The sequence below is a fragment of the Nicotiana sylvestris genome, chromosome 4 (genome assembly GCF_000393655.2).
Source record: "Nicotiana sylvestris chromosome 4, ASM39365v2, whole genome shotgun sequence".
NCBI lineage: Eukaryota > Viridiplantae > Streptophyta > Magnoliopsida > Solanales > Solanaceae > Nicotiana > Nicotiana sylvestris.
In genome coordinates this window covers 142,619,888-142,636,021 of record NC_091060.1, presented here as the reverse complement: position 1 = coordinate 142,636,021, position 16,134 = coordinate 142,619,888, and the positions used below count along the sequence as shown (strand labels likewise).

General features: G+C 36.7%; 1 pseudogene; it reads right to left on the bottom strand.

The window, feature by feature from the left end:
* Nucleotides 1–7,965: 7,965 nt before the first annotated feature.
* On the bottom strand, nucleotides 7,966–10,442 carry LOC104237596 (senescence-specific cysteine protease SAG39-like; annotated as a pseudogene).
* Between the last annotated feature and the right edge of the window lie 5,692 nt (nucleotides 10,443–16,134).

Sequence of the window (16,134 nt, the reverse complement as noted above, 5' to 3'; positions counted from 1 at the left end):
GAGGACAAACGAATGTTTGAGTGTAGGAGGATGTGACGACCCGGCCGGTCGTCTTAAGAATTAACGCCTCGATCCCTTATTAACTGCTTTTCCCGAGTTTATTTCTCCTATTTTGATTTGTCGGGATGTTCGATTTTGAGTTTTGGAGAGTTTTGGGACACTTAGTCCCTAAATGGAGTTTAAGTGTTGGAGAGTTGACCGTAGCTGGAGCAGTGTGAAGACAGCCTCGGAATGGAAATTCGATGGTTCTGCTAGCTCTGTTGGGTGATTTCGGGCTTAGGGGCGTGTTCGGATTGTGTTTTGGAGGTCCGTAGATAATTTAGGCTTGAAATGCCGAAAGTTAAATTTTTGAAGTTTTCGGTCCGATATTGATATTTTGATCCGAGGGTCGAAATGGAATTTCGGAAGTTGGAGTAGCTCCATAGTGTTGAATGTGACGTGTGCGCAAAATTTCAGGTCATTTGGACGAGGTTTGATAGATTTTCTTATCGAAAGCGTGTTTTTAGAGTTTTTGAAATTCTTAGGCTTGAATCCGATGAAAAATAGGTGTTTTGATGTTGTTTTGAGTGTTTAAAGGTTGGAACAAGTTTGACTGATGTTTTAGAATTGGTTGGCAGGTTTGGTTGAGGTCCCGGGGGCCTCGGGTGTTGTAACGACCCAACCGGTCGTTTTGAGCTTTTGCACTTTGATCGCCAGTTCTCGGGCATGACTTGCCCCGTATGATGTATTATGACTGATGTAAATCGTTGGTTTTGGTTTTCACAAAAATCGGCATGAATTTGAAAGAACAGTCTCAGTTGAAAGCTTAAAATTTAAAAGATTTGACCTATTTGTATATGAGTTCGGATCGAAATTTTTATGATTTGGTTAGCTTTGTTGGGTGATTTATGACTTAGGAGCGTGATCGGAATTGGTTTTGGAGGTCCGGCATAGAATTAGGTTTGAATTAGCGAAGTTAGTATTTTGGCAAATTCCGGTTGATAGGTGAGATTTCGATCCGAGGGTCGGAATGGAATTCTGAGAGTTGTTGTAGCTTCGTTATGTCATTTGTGATGTGTATGCAAAATTTCAGGTCATTCGGACGTGGTTTGGTTGGGTTTTTTATCGAAAGCGTATTTCGGAAGTTTTTAGAAAACTTAGGCTTGAATTCGATGTGTGATTTGATGTTGTTTGAAGAGTTTTGATGATTGGAACAACTTTGAATAAGGTATTGGGTCATGTTCGTGCTTTTGGTTGAGGCCCCGGGGGCCTCGGGGTGATTTCGGGTGGTTATCGGAGAATTTGGAAATTTTTGCAGCTTCAGATTTGCTGCTTCTATTATTTCCGCATCTGCGGGTTGTGGACCGCAGATGCGGCGCCGCATGTGCGGTTGATTAGTCGCAGAAGCGAAAATGCGCCTGTTGGGGAAAGACCGCAGAAGCAGTTAGGTGGGCCGCATCTGCGATGTCGTAGATGCGGGGATTTGATCGTAGATGCGATTGTTGGCCAGTTGAGTGATTTCCGCAGATGCGTAGAAATGACCGCAGAAGCGGTACCGCAGGAGCGGTGGTGGGGTCAGAGATGCGAAAACCCCTAGGCAGAATGTTTTAAGTTATTTCATCTGCGATTTTGAGTCATTTTTCCTCCATAGCTGAGCATTTTGAGAGCTTTTTGAAGGAAATCGAAGAGGGGTTCAAGGAGAAACATTTGGAGGTAAGATTTTCAAACCTAAAACTCGAATTTATTGTGAAATCCACCTAGAAATTTATGGAAACTAAGCAAAAAATGGAAGAACTAGGGCTTGGGATTTTTGAAACTTTTAAATTGGGATTTGAAGGACCATTTGAGGGCGGATTTGAGAACTTTTGATGTGTATGATCTCGTGGAAGGATAAGGAACCCGTTGATGTAAAACTTTCTGAGTTTCGAGAAGAGGGCCCGAGGCTCGGGTTTTGGTAATTTTGGGATTTGTGCCCATTATTGATTGTTTTCGCTTGGGCTTTGTTCCCTTAGCATATTGTGATGTTTTTGTTCTGATTTTGGATAGATTCGATGCGCGTGGAGGCCGATTTGAGGGGCAAGGGCGTCGCGAGCTAGAGATTTCGCCGGTTCGAGGTGAGTAATGATTGTAAATGATATCCTGAGGGTTTGAAACCCCGTATTCGCATATCGTAGTGCTATATTGAGGTGAGACACGCGCTTGATGATGAGCGTGGGGTCGTTTACTATTGGGGATCGTGACTTGGTCCGTCCCGATTGACGCTTTATCGCGTATTTGATTAAAACTTATTTGTTATCATCATTATTTGGACTGATTGCCATATTGGGGCTTCGAGACAACTATTTGAACCCTAAATGTTTTGGGTTGAGAACTACTGTTTTTACTAATGCCTGAGGGGCTTATGTGATTTTTGGACTGAGTATGGCCGAGGGCCAGATGTGAGGATACTAAGGGATTGGGTTGCGCGCCGCAGCAGTGTTATACTGATACTGATATGAGGCCGAGGGCCTAGATTTTGATGCCACGATATGGCTTTATATTGCGCTTGGGCCGTAAGGGGCCCCTCTCGGAGTCTGCACACCCCCAGTGAGCGTCGTCGACGAGATATATGGATCGGGTTGTACGCCGCAACGGTGTTGGTACTATTCTATGTGTTTACTTTATTTCATTTGTCTGCCATTATCTGTTGTTTGTGCTACTTCATGTGATATCTATCTGATTACCTGGCATTATCTGTTAATTGAGTGTTGTGCCCGAGGGGCGGATTTCTGTGCTTAACTGCACTATTTGTTTTGCACTCATTTGCGTAACCGTTAAAAAAGGTCATTTTTAAAAGAGGTTTAAACTGAGCTAAGATGTTTTTCTAAGGATTTCACAGTTTCACTGCTTTTACTCAAAGGGTTTTAGACTGCTCTATACAGCATGATGGTTTGCTTTACGTGATTTCTTACTGCCCAATTATTATTTACCTTTATTACTCACTGAGTTGGAGTACTCACTGAGTTGGAGTACTCACTTTACTCCCTGAACCTCGTGTGCAGATGCAGGTATTTGTTCACCCGATAGCAGATTTTGAGCTGGTCGGAGGCTAAGTTATCGGAGTTTAGTGAGGTGACTGCCAGCGTTCGCAGCATCGCATTTCTTCCTTTTGTTTATCAGTCCTATTTTATATGTTTCAGGCCTTGCAGTTGTATTTATACTCTAATAGATGCTCGTGACTTGTGACACTTCGGTTTGGGCTGTGTTTGGGTTGTATTCCGCACTTAATAAAGAAAACTTTTATTTAGACTGTGGTTATTAAATTATGCTAAAATTGTTTATTAATATTAACTATTTTGAAAAGGCGAAATGGGTTGGTTGGCTGGTCTTGTCTTTACGAGAGGCGCCATCACGACCGGATCGGGGTCTGGTTCGTGACAGGTGTGTTCCGATGCTCAACGGACCATTTTTGAACTTGGAAAAATTGTAGATTTTCTGCTATTGTGTTGCAGAGAAAACTTTCATCGCGTTCGCGAGGGAGTCTCGTGTTTGCATAGAGCATCTGGGTGAAGCAGCTGAAATGTGCTTCGCATTCGCGATGATGTCCCGCGTTCGCGAAGGTAAGGACCTGTTGGTCTTTGCATTCGCGACATGGTCCTCGCGTTCGCGTAAGGTCTACCTATGTAAGCTACGCGTTCACGAAAGAAGAATTTGGCCAGCAGGAATTTTGTGCATCGCATTCGCGATAGTAACCTCGCGTTCGCGAAGAAGGAATTACCTGGGCAGATATAAGATTTCAAAATCGAGGGTTTAGCCATTTTTATCAAAACTTAAGCTTGGGAGCTCGGATTTGAGCGAGATTTTGAGGGATTTTCAGAGATATCAATAGGATAACGATTCTAAACTCCTTTTTGCTTGTAACCCATTAATCTAAACATGAATTCATCCTTTAATTTCGAAATTTTTATGAAAATTGGGGAAAAGTTCTTAGACCAAGAAATTGAGTTTTGATTGGGGATTTGACATCGGATTTGGATAATTTTGGTATGGTTAGACTCGTGAGAGTTTGAGGATTCTGAAACTATAAATTTTACCCGATTTCGAGACGTGGGCCCGAGGGGCATTTTGGTCATTTTACATAATTTTGCGTATTAGCTTAGACTTTAATTGTAGAATCAGTTACTTGAAGTGTTATTTACATTATAAAATTGAATTGAATAGATTTGGACCATTTTCAGTCGAGTAATCGTGGCAAGAGCGTGGTTTCGAATTGATTTTTGAGTCGGTTCAAGGTAAGTGACTTGTCTAACCTTGTGTGGGGGACCTTCCCTTTAGGATTGGTATATTTGGTAATTGAAATGCCTTGTACGTGAGGTGATGAGTGCATACTTGTGCTAATTGTTGGAAATCCGGTTTTCTTTAACTAATTACTAGTATGTTTCCTTTCCTGTCTATATTACTTGCACTATTAAGCATGTTGTTAGCTTAGGAAAGCATGTCTAAATGACTTAATTGCTTTATTTGTTCAACCTGCCTTACTTGAATTTTGTGCAGCATGCTAGGCTAGAATCACTTGTTGCCTTAATATGATGTCTTGCCATTTCTGTATATTTTCCGGTAGCTCCCTCTTATCTGTTTATTTTGGGACTACGGATGTGGGATTCCGGTAGCTCCCCCTTGTCTGTTAATTTTGGGACTACGGATGTGGGATTTTGGTAGATTCCCTTGCACAGTTATATGGAACTGTGGGAATGCACCCAGTAGATTCCCCCAGTACTGAGTATTTACATTTGGGACTACGGAACGGGATTCCGGTAGATCCCCGCGCACTATGAATTACTACGGGACGGGATCCCGGAAGCTCCACTGGATATGAACATATGGGACTATAGGACGGTATCCTGGGAGATCCCCGATTGTTATTATTGGTGCTGAGTTGTATTTTCTTTCCATGTTTACCTTGTTATTGTGTAGTTGCTGCTATCCTGTACATCTTGTGTTATTTTACTGTCGTACTTATTTATACTGTTCTGTTCTTTACTGTTGCTTTTTATATTTTAGTTAACCTTAGTAGGGCCATGAACTTCCTCGTCACTACCTAACCGAGGTTAGACTTGACACTTACTGAGTACTGATGTGGTGTACTCATGCCCCTTCTGCGCATGTTTTTCATGTGCAGATCCAGGTACCGCTACTCAGGCCTACCATCCTTGAGGGAGGCGACTGCTCTAGAGACTTCGAGGTATATCTGTCACGTCCCTAGACCGCAAAGTCCCTTTCTATTCCTGCTTTTAATATTTAGCCCTTCTGTACTTTCATATTCTTATTAGACATTCCGGAGTTAGAGCTATGTAGTATTGATCTTAGCTTGTGATTCGTGGGTTTTCGGGTCTTGAATTTATGTATTGGTATTGAGGGTTAAACATGGTGTAAGCCAAGCGGCACATTTAAACACTGTTACTACTTTATTTCTATCTTAAATTGTTTACTTCCGCAAATTTTGGTTTTTCTTCCACAAATTAGGCTTACCTAGTCGTAGAGACTAGGTGCCGTCACGATGGTTCACGGAGGGTGAACCGGGGTCATGACATTTTCCTTTTCTATTGCAAAAAATATTCTTTTACTTGATTATCAATAGCCCTAGTACTTGGTTAAACATTCCACTTGCCCAACTTCAAAAAGTATAATTTTCAGCCTTTGTCTTATACTAAAGGGAAAACGAAGAAGCATTAATTTCTTTCTTTGTTGATGGGTATCCTTTTTAAGTTTGGTGTGAAAATTTGCGTACTCGTTTTTATTTGAGGATGTGCTGGATTTTTGGTGATTCAAAAGATTGCTGGCTGTATCACAAATATTTCTATTTTTTATTTTGTATTTGCTTTCAACTTTTAGTTATGTTTTATGAGACTTAGCAAAATGTGATTTGCGAAAGCAAGATCCAAGTAGATTCTAATTTGGTATTCTGAACCCGTGGCTAATGTCTATGGGCAAAGTGGAGTTTTCTGCTAGACGAAGATGGAGCATCGTTAGGTTGCTGAGGTAGATAGTGGGGTGTGGCTTCCATTGTGAAGGAGAACACTATTTTAGGTTTTTCTTTTTTTTTTACTAGTCCACGCGCTCAAAAGAATTGAGGGTCACCCTTTGTGCCACATCATCTTCTTGTATCTAATAGACATAATTTGAGTGGAGATCGAGTGCTCGATAGCTTATGGTTTTAGTTTAGGTGTCTAAGTAAAATATTCGGACAAGTTTAAGAGAATGTCTATGTATTCACTTTTCCATTTCTTTGGAGCACCTCAAAAATTCCTTCCAAATTCTCAAAAAAATTGCCAAATCAATGGAAAACTACTCTTATTCTTCGTACTCATATTCAGTAAATTCATCCCCACATTACCGTGAAATTGACTGCGAAAATGCATCATGAGATGATCAACAACGGCGGAACCAGGATTTCAATTTTATGGGTTCTAAACTTTAGGCCAATGACTTTAAATACTAACGATTGAATTCTAAATATAATATTTAAAGCATATTTAATGAATTTCTTAAGATGGAATATACAATTCAAGCAAAAGCTACTGGGTTCGGCCGAATTGTAATTTTGCTTCTGGCTCATGCAGAGAAGTGACTCAGAAGCGAATAATAACTTGTACATATTTAATGAATTTCTTAAGACAAATAATAATTGGGAACAAAATTACTGGGTTTAGCCGAACCCGTAACTTGTATCCTCTCTCCGCCGTGATGATCAACCCCCTTCTTCAAATTGGATTTTCTTTGCTCTCTTTTCCATATATTAATTACTCACTTTTCGCAAAGACTGATTCATCTATCGGACTCAAGGTACGTAGGGTGACAGAAAAAAAAAATTAGCTGACTGAGCAGAACACTTTTAGGCTTTAGTAGTAGTAAATAAAGAAATTAAAAATGTGACTTACAAAAGGAGTTCGTGACCAGAAATACTGCAGTTTTCCAATTCAATATCGAGGAGGTTATATGTAAACATCAAAGTCGCATTATTTAAATTCAACCGAGAAAATGGAACATTGAGAATTCAAGCACAATAATCAGAACAATATCGCATTACTATGAAAGATTAACCAAAAAGAAAAAATGGAGGATTCAAACAAATAACAAATTCCTCACAATGTAGCACAATTATGAAAAATTATCTAAAATGAGAGAGTTTCATTTGCTCATGTGCAGATCAAATCCACAGCATAACGATAACAGAGTTTCAACTGTGCATAAGATGTAAAAAGCGAGAATGATTTTACCGAAGAGGAAATGGAAACAGAAACAGAAACAGAAACAGAAATGGAAAGAGAGAGAATAGGGGATGGTCGTATGTGAACTTATAAATCACATTCATGAAATGCGATTCATAAGTGGCATTCAGACGATGCAATTTATCCAGAAATACAATTTAAAAACTCGCGTTCGATAAATACGATTACAATGTAAACAGGATTTATAAGCCGCACTCGGAAAATGCGATTATTAGTCGCATGCGATATAAAACCGCATTCTTTGGGATTTTTAAGTTTCACCGTGTTCCTGAAATACAATTTATAAGTGGAATTCTAAAAGCAGTTTTATGATTTAATAAGTTGCACTTATAAAATGCAATTAAGATATATCATCTTCCAAACCGTTTGATAGTTTAGTTAACATAAAACGCATGTAAATCCCATTCCAGATAAGCATTTTGCCCATAACTATAAAAGGGGCAATATTCCAGAGAGGAAGCTGACACGGTTAGTCAATTGCTAAAGAATATCTTATCCTACCATAAAGCAATATGGAAAGAGAAGTTTAAAAGGCAACTATAAAACATAATCTCACGACTTGTATTACTAATCTGTTCGCATATCAACTTTTGTTCAGCACTTAATGTACAAACTCATAACATACCTAGACTGTAAATACACCACATAAATTATAAGAAGGATGAACATCAATTATCTTTACGTAATAATCAACAGCAAACATGCCCTACGGTGCGATTCAAGCAGACGGATAAGACGCTTGCATAGCAATTCCACAGAGTCCTTCCTCAGCATCAACATCTCTTTGCATTCTTATATATATATCCATTCTCACCCCAATTTGTCCCCATGAATTCTTCACTAACCAATATTTAGTACCATCGATCACTAGTCTTCCCGTAACCAACGGCAGTGATACCATGATCTAACTCAATTCCACATTCTCCAGTGAAAACACCGCTTGAATAGAATTGGAAATCCGAGCCACTAGCATCAATGGCCACGGATATTGGTTGGTTGGCAACTGCTTTTAGCAAAGCTGATTCACTATTAGCTGGAACGTCTTTGTAACCTGTGATCTTAGCTGCATGGTTTGACTCTTTACCGGTTTTGCAAGTACCATCAGTTCCCTCATATGGGTAATTGGATTCAGTAGTAAGTGTTGCGACCAAACACACACACAAGTATACGCGGTCGTCAAGTAATAAAGTGACTAAAAGTCGGATGTCGATCACACGAGGACTTGTGATTAACTATTAACTAAATTAGACTATCCTAATTATCTATACAAGAATTAAACCTAGAAGTATTTGATTCTAAACTAATTAAAATAAAATAAAAAATAACTAATGAACTCTGAGCCAAAGGACAGCAGATTTTTATGATATCAATGTAATGAAAACGATCTAGGGTTATGGGCTATCTAACAATCCTATTGTATTCTTCTATTGAATTGACTAACTAATTTATCTAGTTTATTGGTTGACAGGATTAATATTGCTCATAAGAATCTGTCGAGTTCTTACTCGCCTATTCAAGCTAATCTAACGCCTATATGTCTATGGAGTTAGAATCAACAAGAACGCATTTATAATTCCTGTAAACCAACCAAGCAAGGCAATTAGGTATATGTCTATCCTAACCGCGAATCCGTTCCCCGATGCCCAGGTTCAAGAACTTGCTCTATTCAATCTTATATGCAATCTAGAATTCCCTCTTTCGAGTTCAATTCAAGATTCGTAGATAGTATTCAATTGGTGATCAAGCAATCAAATAATTAAGTGCATGATTGAATAAATAAACCAATATTATAAACTAAGAAATCAAACTCAATATCCGAATAACAATAGTCATGAAAGAACCACAACTCTAGAATGTGAAGTTTAGCTCCACATAGACATGGTAGCAAAACAACAACTCATACAAAGAAACATAAAAATTACTAAGTTTGGAGGAAGAAAGATGAAACCCGATGAATTTCGGCCTCCACGGTGGCTCTATGCTCGTGTTTTTCTCTCAAAAACGTCCTCCTTGCCTCTTGCCTCTCTAGTTCTTCCACTAAACTATGAAAATCTGCCTCCTTTAACTTTGGGCGAGCTTGACTTTATATAGGTTAAGTGGGTTTCTCTCCAGATTTCTAATTTTACCCCTAAATAACGTTTTTCCGGACCGGACACGCGCGAGCTCGCGCGTAACTTCGCGCGTGATTCTGCTTCAGCCTTTCTTACGCTCGAACTACTGCGCGACTTCGCGCGTTTCTTCGCGCACCTGGAGCTTGATTTCGTCCATTTTTTTGTCTCGTCCTTGCGCGCACTCAACTCCGAAGGGTTGTTCTTGCTCATAAATCATTCCAATATCCTCTTGAAAGCATCATATAGGCTCCTCATCCTGAAATGTATACATATCACAATTAAAGCCTATTTTTCATCAATTAACCATAATATGTCATTGGAATATAATCAAGCGGAAGCATAAACAATAGTTAAATCACCTAGATTTCGCCTATTATCAGTAAGCCCATGGTTCTTGATTATGAATTTAAAAGCATCATCCATAAGACCTCCTTCACATCCCATATCTAAACTTGTGTCACAATCCACCAATTCTTGTTCCGATAAAGAAATTAACTTACCCGTCTTGATCTTGTTTATTCCTTCTGTAGCAGCAACAGCAGAAAATGCCCAGCAACATCCTAAATTATATTATTATTAGGTGATAAGATATTAGTAATCCACATTCATTAGAAGGATGTTATGAATGAAAATGTTTAGTTTGTTTTAGCTTACCACACTGTCCTCGGTCCTTAATTCCAGTAACAGCGCCTTTCGTTCTCCAATCCATGGTAGCTGGAGCAGTCACATTTGCATACTTGAATGATGTGGTTTTTGACAACTGTTGATGAGAAGACACTTTGTATCCATCTCGAGTGGCTCTGAATTCTTCATTTGTCATATCAGCAAACTCATTAATGCTTAACTTGTAACGTCGAGTCCCAGCGTTGTTCACAAACTCAATATACTCAACATTGTCCTTGAATCTTTTAGCCTTCTCTATATCATGTTTGTACACATGGCCAAAGCGACTCATCCACTGCTCGTGTTTCTGGACCATCGAGGCAGCTTCATACAAGTCGCGAGATGTGGCTAGAGATGCAAACATTGCCAACACTAGTAGAGCTGCAAAAGCAAGCTTCCAATTGAATGTCAAGCTGGCCATTTTAGTTTTCACAACCTGATATCTTTCTATTGATTCTATAATCTTTGTATTTGAATGTTGTGGGAATGAAATATTACTTAGAGGGAGCAATGAATTTATACTACTGAGCCGTAGTTCTGTAATGGTAACACAAGTTGTATTTTTCAATTGAATTCCTTAGAAAGCCCGGCAAGTTAAGAATGATTAATTGTGACGATGAAGATACACTTCGTTCACGTTGCTCTGCTTCTGCAAATGACACAAACTAATAAAACTTTCTGATATTTGTTTTTTTAACCATATTCTTAGAATTATTATAGTAGGCAGTAAAAAAGCCTTTAATGTGGTAGGGAAAGAGGCCAAAAAAACAGGCGATCACAACAGTTTGCCTCTGAAGATACAGAAAGAATTAGTCTTCTCGAAATACGATCATATTTGTTCTATTATTTCTGGAAATGAAAGGAAATATTGCAAAAGTAACAGTACCAATTAAATGTAAATCAGTGTGTTGATCATAGTCTATGTTTGCGCTTTTATAGCAATGTCACTGTATGAATTACATCACTGTGGTACGATTTCTCTGCTTATCAACTACATTTTCTCCATTTTAACACTCAAGTGTGAAAAAATAAGTAAATTCAATTGGTTTGGCGGTTGCTGCAGTTGAAACTGTAGAGGCTGTTGTACAGATCAAATGTAGAGGCAAATGTTAGATCTCAATAAATATTAAATTTGAACTCATAATTTTAATGGTGATTTAAGAGCTAAAATCTTAAAGGTTAAACAAATGACCTCCATAGACTGTGACTTCGGAAGTTAGTAGGAGAAACAGAAGCATTTACCTAGTGAAATAACTTTGCTAGGAAACTAACTAATTCAATGATAATTACCACACAAAAAGACTAATTTAATGATAATCCAAGATGAGAAAGATTATAAATTAATTTTAAAAATGGGCTTGCATCATCGCATCAAACTCAATGAAATATATATAGTACAATAAATTAATTACGAATAATTCAAAAGCATTCAACCAAATTTTGGAGTCAAAAAACATAACACCCATAACATTGGCACCATATACTGGAATTTGGACTTAACGCTGAAAAGGCATACAATTTCGTACTCACGCTTACAAATCATTCTCCAAATCTCCCCTTTTTGGTATTATATGTATGTCACAAGTATGTTAATCTACAATTGGACAATTCTGTCCCTGATTATTAGCTTTATTTTTCTTACATTTGAATTAGCAAAACTACTTTTTCTGTATTTCATTACCTAACACTACTAGAATTCTGGGAAAAAGAGACCGCAAAAAGCGACCAAAATGCGACCAAAAGTGTCTGGTAGCTATATTGATGGTCCCTTTTATTTAGGGACCAAAGTTGGTCGCTAATTAGCGACCAACTTTGGTCTCTAAGCTAAATGGACCCATTTTTCCGGATATTGACTATAGAGACCAACTTTGGTCGCTTTATTAATTTAATAATATAAATTTGGCGACCAAAGTTGGTCTCTAAATAAAAAATACATTATTTATTTATTTATTATTAATCACTAAAAAGCGACCAACTTTGGTCTCTAAACCAAATATTATATTTTAAAATCTGGAAACTAGAGACCAATTTTGGTCGCTTTTGTATTCAATTATTTATTTATTTTATTAAACTAGCGACCAACTTTGGTCCCTAAATACATGGATTTAATTTATTTTTTAAATATTAGCGACCAACTTTGGTCGCTATATCACCAGAAATTTTATTTTTTTAATGAAATAGCGACCAAGTTTGGTCGCTTTTTGTAGAAATCTGGGTAAATAGCGACCAAAGTTGGTCGCTATTCTCCAGAAAATTATTTTTTTTAACATGAAAAGCGACCAAATAGAGACCAACTTTGGTCGCTTTTCTGTGTATTATTTTGGCAGAAACTGCCTGTTTTTGCAGCTACACCACCTGCGAGCCATACCAATTTCCTAAATAGGCATTTTATGCCAACAACAACAACAATAAAAAGCAATTAAAAGCAACAAAGAATAAAGTTCAATAGAACTAACACATTAAGCTAACAAAACTAAGTTAACGTTTATTACAAGCCCATTCGAACTAAAGAGAACTAACACAATAGTAAATTGGTATGTAAATTAGTTCTAACACAATAGAACTAACACAATAGTATATAAAGTACCGAAGGAGTGTTCTTTCATCATCCTCGTCTGCAAGTTGGATTGCCTCGCTCGGTTCATTAGGTGGTTGACTGCGTATGAATTTCCCCACGTCAGATGTGAAGCGAATTGAACCTATATGAAAAATTATATTGAATTAGTATTTCAAAATTTATATAAAAGCAAATCAAAATATTTAATGAAAAGTAAAAAACTTACATGTATGTAGTCGAGGCTCGACCCTCCTTTCTGAATCAGTCTCTTTCTTCTTCTTTACAATACGAGTTTCATTGAATAGCTCATTTTGCTTCATTGGCATCATAAAGGTGTCTGGTGGCTTTGGTGATTATCCTCGTGGTACTATTACTCGAGATGAACTTTGATTCAGAGAATAACTTGGATACGGTACATGACGGAGTGTGTCTTTGATCAATTGTTTATCTCATTAGCTACAATGATAATAAGAAGGCAACGAAATGTGTTTCAAAAAAGTGATGGTATAGGTAGGATTTAACATTTCCTACGTAGATAAAAGAGGTTATAGAGGAATTTTGTACTTCATTTTCCATGAGGAAAAGAAGTTTGATTGAGAGTGACAAGGTTGATGAAGACGGATGATTTTCCGTTGGTCATTGCAGTTCCCATAAAACGTGGATCATAAGACTTTATGATGACAAAGATTATAGGAAGTTTTGTGCTCAACTTTCTTCGAAGTCTGATCCGTACAAGCTTAATGTGATATTGGATGATATTTCTTCAGATTCAGACAATAATTTGACCGACAAAAGTATGGAAATGCTCTTAAAAAGAATTAAAGGTAAAACGTTTTTCTTGGTCGAGAAGGAAGCTAAAAAATATTTTACCTTTAATTCTTTTTAAGAGCATTTCCATACTTTTATCGGTCAAATCATTATCTGAATCCGAACTAATATCACATTAAGCTTGTACGGATCAGACTCGAAAGAAAGTTGAGTACAAAACTTCTTATAATTTCTGTCATCATAGAGTCTTATGATCCCCATTTTATGGGAACTGCGACGACCAACGGAAAATCATCCGTCTTCATCAACCTTGTCACTCTCAATCAAACTTCTTTTCCTATGGAAAATGAAGTATAGAATTCCTCTATAAGCTCTTCTTTTATCTACTTAGGAAATACTAAATTCCTACCTACACAATCACTATTTGAAACACATGTCATTGCCTTCTCATCATCATTGTCGCTAATGAGAATAACAATTAAAGGCACATTCTGCCAGGTACTTTATCTTAGTTATTCTTGGTGGAAGTTCCATTGCATGTCTAATAACGTCATCAACCTCTTCTACAAAATCCTCCCGCAATCTAAAATTCCAAAACATAAACCAAAATTTCAATTCATATCCTAAAGGTCCAACTCATACCTAAAAGGTTCAATTTATATCCTAAAGGTTCAACTCATACCTAAAAGGTTCAATTTATATCCTAAAGGTTCAACTCATACATAAAAGCTTCAATTCATATCCACAAAAGTTCAAGTCATATCCTAAAGGTTCAACTCATACATAAAAGCTTCAATTTATATCCTAAAAGTTATATTCATATCCTACGAGTTTAAACTTAAACTAAAAGTTCAATTTATATCCTAAAAGCTTCAACTCATACCTAAAAGGTTCAATTCATATCCTAAAAATTCAACTCATATCCTAAAAGGTTCAATTTATATCCACAAAAGTTCAAGTCATATCCTAACGGTTCAACTCATACATAAAAGCTTCAATTTATATCCTAAAAGTTATATTCATATCCTACGAGTTTAAACTTAAACTAAAAGTTCAATTTATATCCTAAAAGCTTCAACTCATACCTAAAAGGTTCAATTCATATCCTAAAAATTCAACTCATATCCTAAAAGGTTCAATTTATATCCACAAAAGTTCAAGTCATATCCTAACGGTTCAACTCATACATAAAAGCTTCAATTTATATCCTAAAAGTTATATTCATATCCTACGAGTTTAAGTTCAATTTATATCCTAAAGGTTCAACTCATACCTAAAAGGTTCAATTCATATCCTAAAAATTCAACTCGTATCCTAAAAGGTTCAATTTATATCCTACAAGTTCAATTCACAAGAACAAAACCTAAAAACTATAAGTTATATTCGTATCCTACGAGTTTAAACTTAAACTAAAAGTTCAATTTATATCCTAAAAGTGGGCGACTCGTTGTACTCAAACAAGAGCCACGCAACGATTCGCTTAAGGCCTTAAACATTAACATTGTCTTGAACTTTAAGAGAAAATCCAAATATACTATCATGTGTCTATATTAAATATCTACCTATAAACTAATCAAGATTAAACTAAAAGTTCAATTTATACCCTAATATATATCTACCTATGAATCAAGTCTTTGACGTTAAATTAGTATCTATTGCTTACTAAAATATTGAAGGAGAAATACTCAATAAAGCCTAGCCTAAATATTCAACCCATACCCTAAACCCTAGATTTCTATAAAATGTTAAATAATGATAAATACAATCTAAACCCTAGGTTTCTATAAAATACAATGTTAAATAATCAATTGAAACACTAATTCTAAGTTGAAACAATAAACAATTGAAACACTAATTGAAACCCTAGGTTTGTAATTCTAACCTTGAATTTTTAGGAGGTGGAGAAGGAGAGACGCAACAGCGGCAAATGCGACGGCGACGGCGGCAGCTGAGCGGTGGTCGTTGGTGGAGTGGGTGGGGCCTGGTGGTGGGAGTTGGAAGGGGGGTGGGGTTTGAGTGTGAGAGAGAAAAGAGGGATTTTTGGAATTTTTTAGAAAGAATGGGAGGGGATCCCGGTTTTGAGAGTTATGTAATTAAAATAGCGACCAACGTTGGTCGCTATTTTGGTGGGTAAAACAGTTTTGAATTTTTAGAAATAGCGACCAACTTTGGTCGCTATATTCTGACCGTTTGACCAAAATAGCGACCAAAGTTGGTCGCTATTTCAAAATATATATTTCAATATATATATATATATATAAGCTGTATTCGATACGTTATTACCTAATACACTTATAGTTAGTGCATAGTATAGCGTATGTATATATATATATATATATATATATATATATATATATATATATATATATATATAAGCTGTATTCCATACGGTATTACCTCATACACTTATACTTAGTGCATAGTATAGCGTAAGTACATATATTATATATATAAGCTGTATTCGATACGGTATTACCTAGTACACTTATACTTAGTGCATAATATAGCGTAAGTATATATATTGTATATATATAAGCTGTATTCGATACGGTATTACCTCATACACTTATACTTAGTGCATAGTATAGCGTAAGTACATATATTATATATATATAAGCTGTATTCGATACGGTATTACCTAGTACACTTATACTTAGTGCATAATATAGCGTAAGTATATATATTGTATATATATAAGCTGTATTCGATACGGTATTACCTCATACACTTATACTTAGTGCATAGTATAGCGTAAGTACATATATTATATATATATATATATATAAGC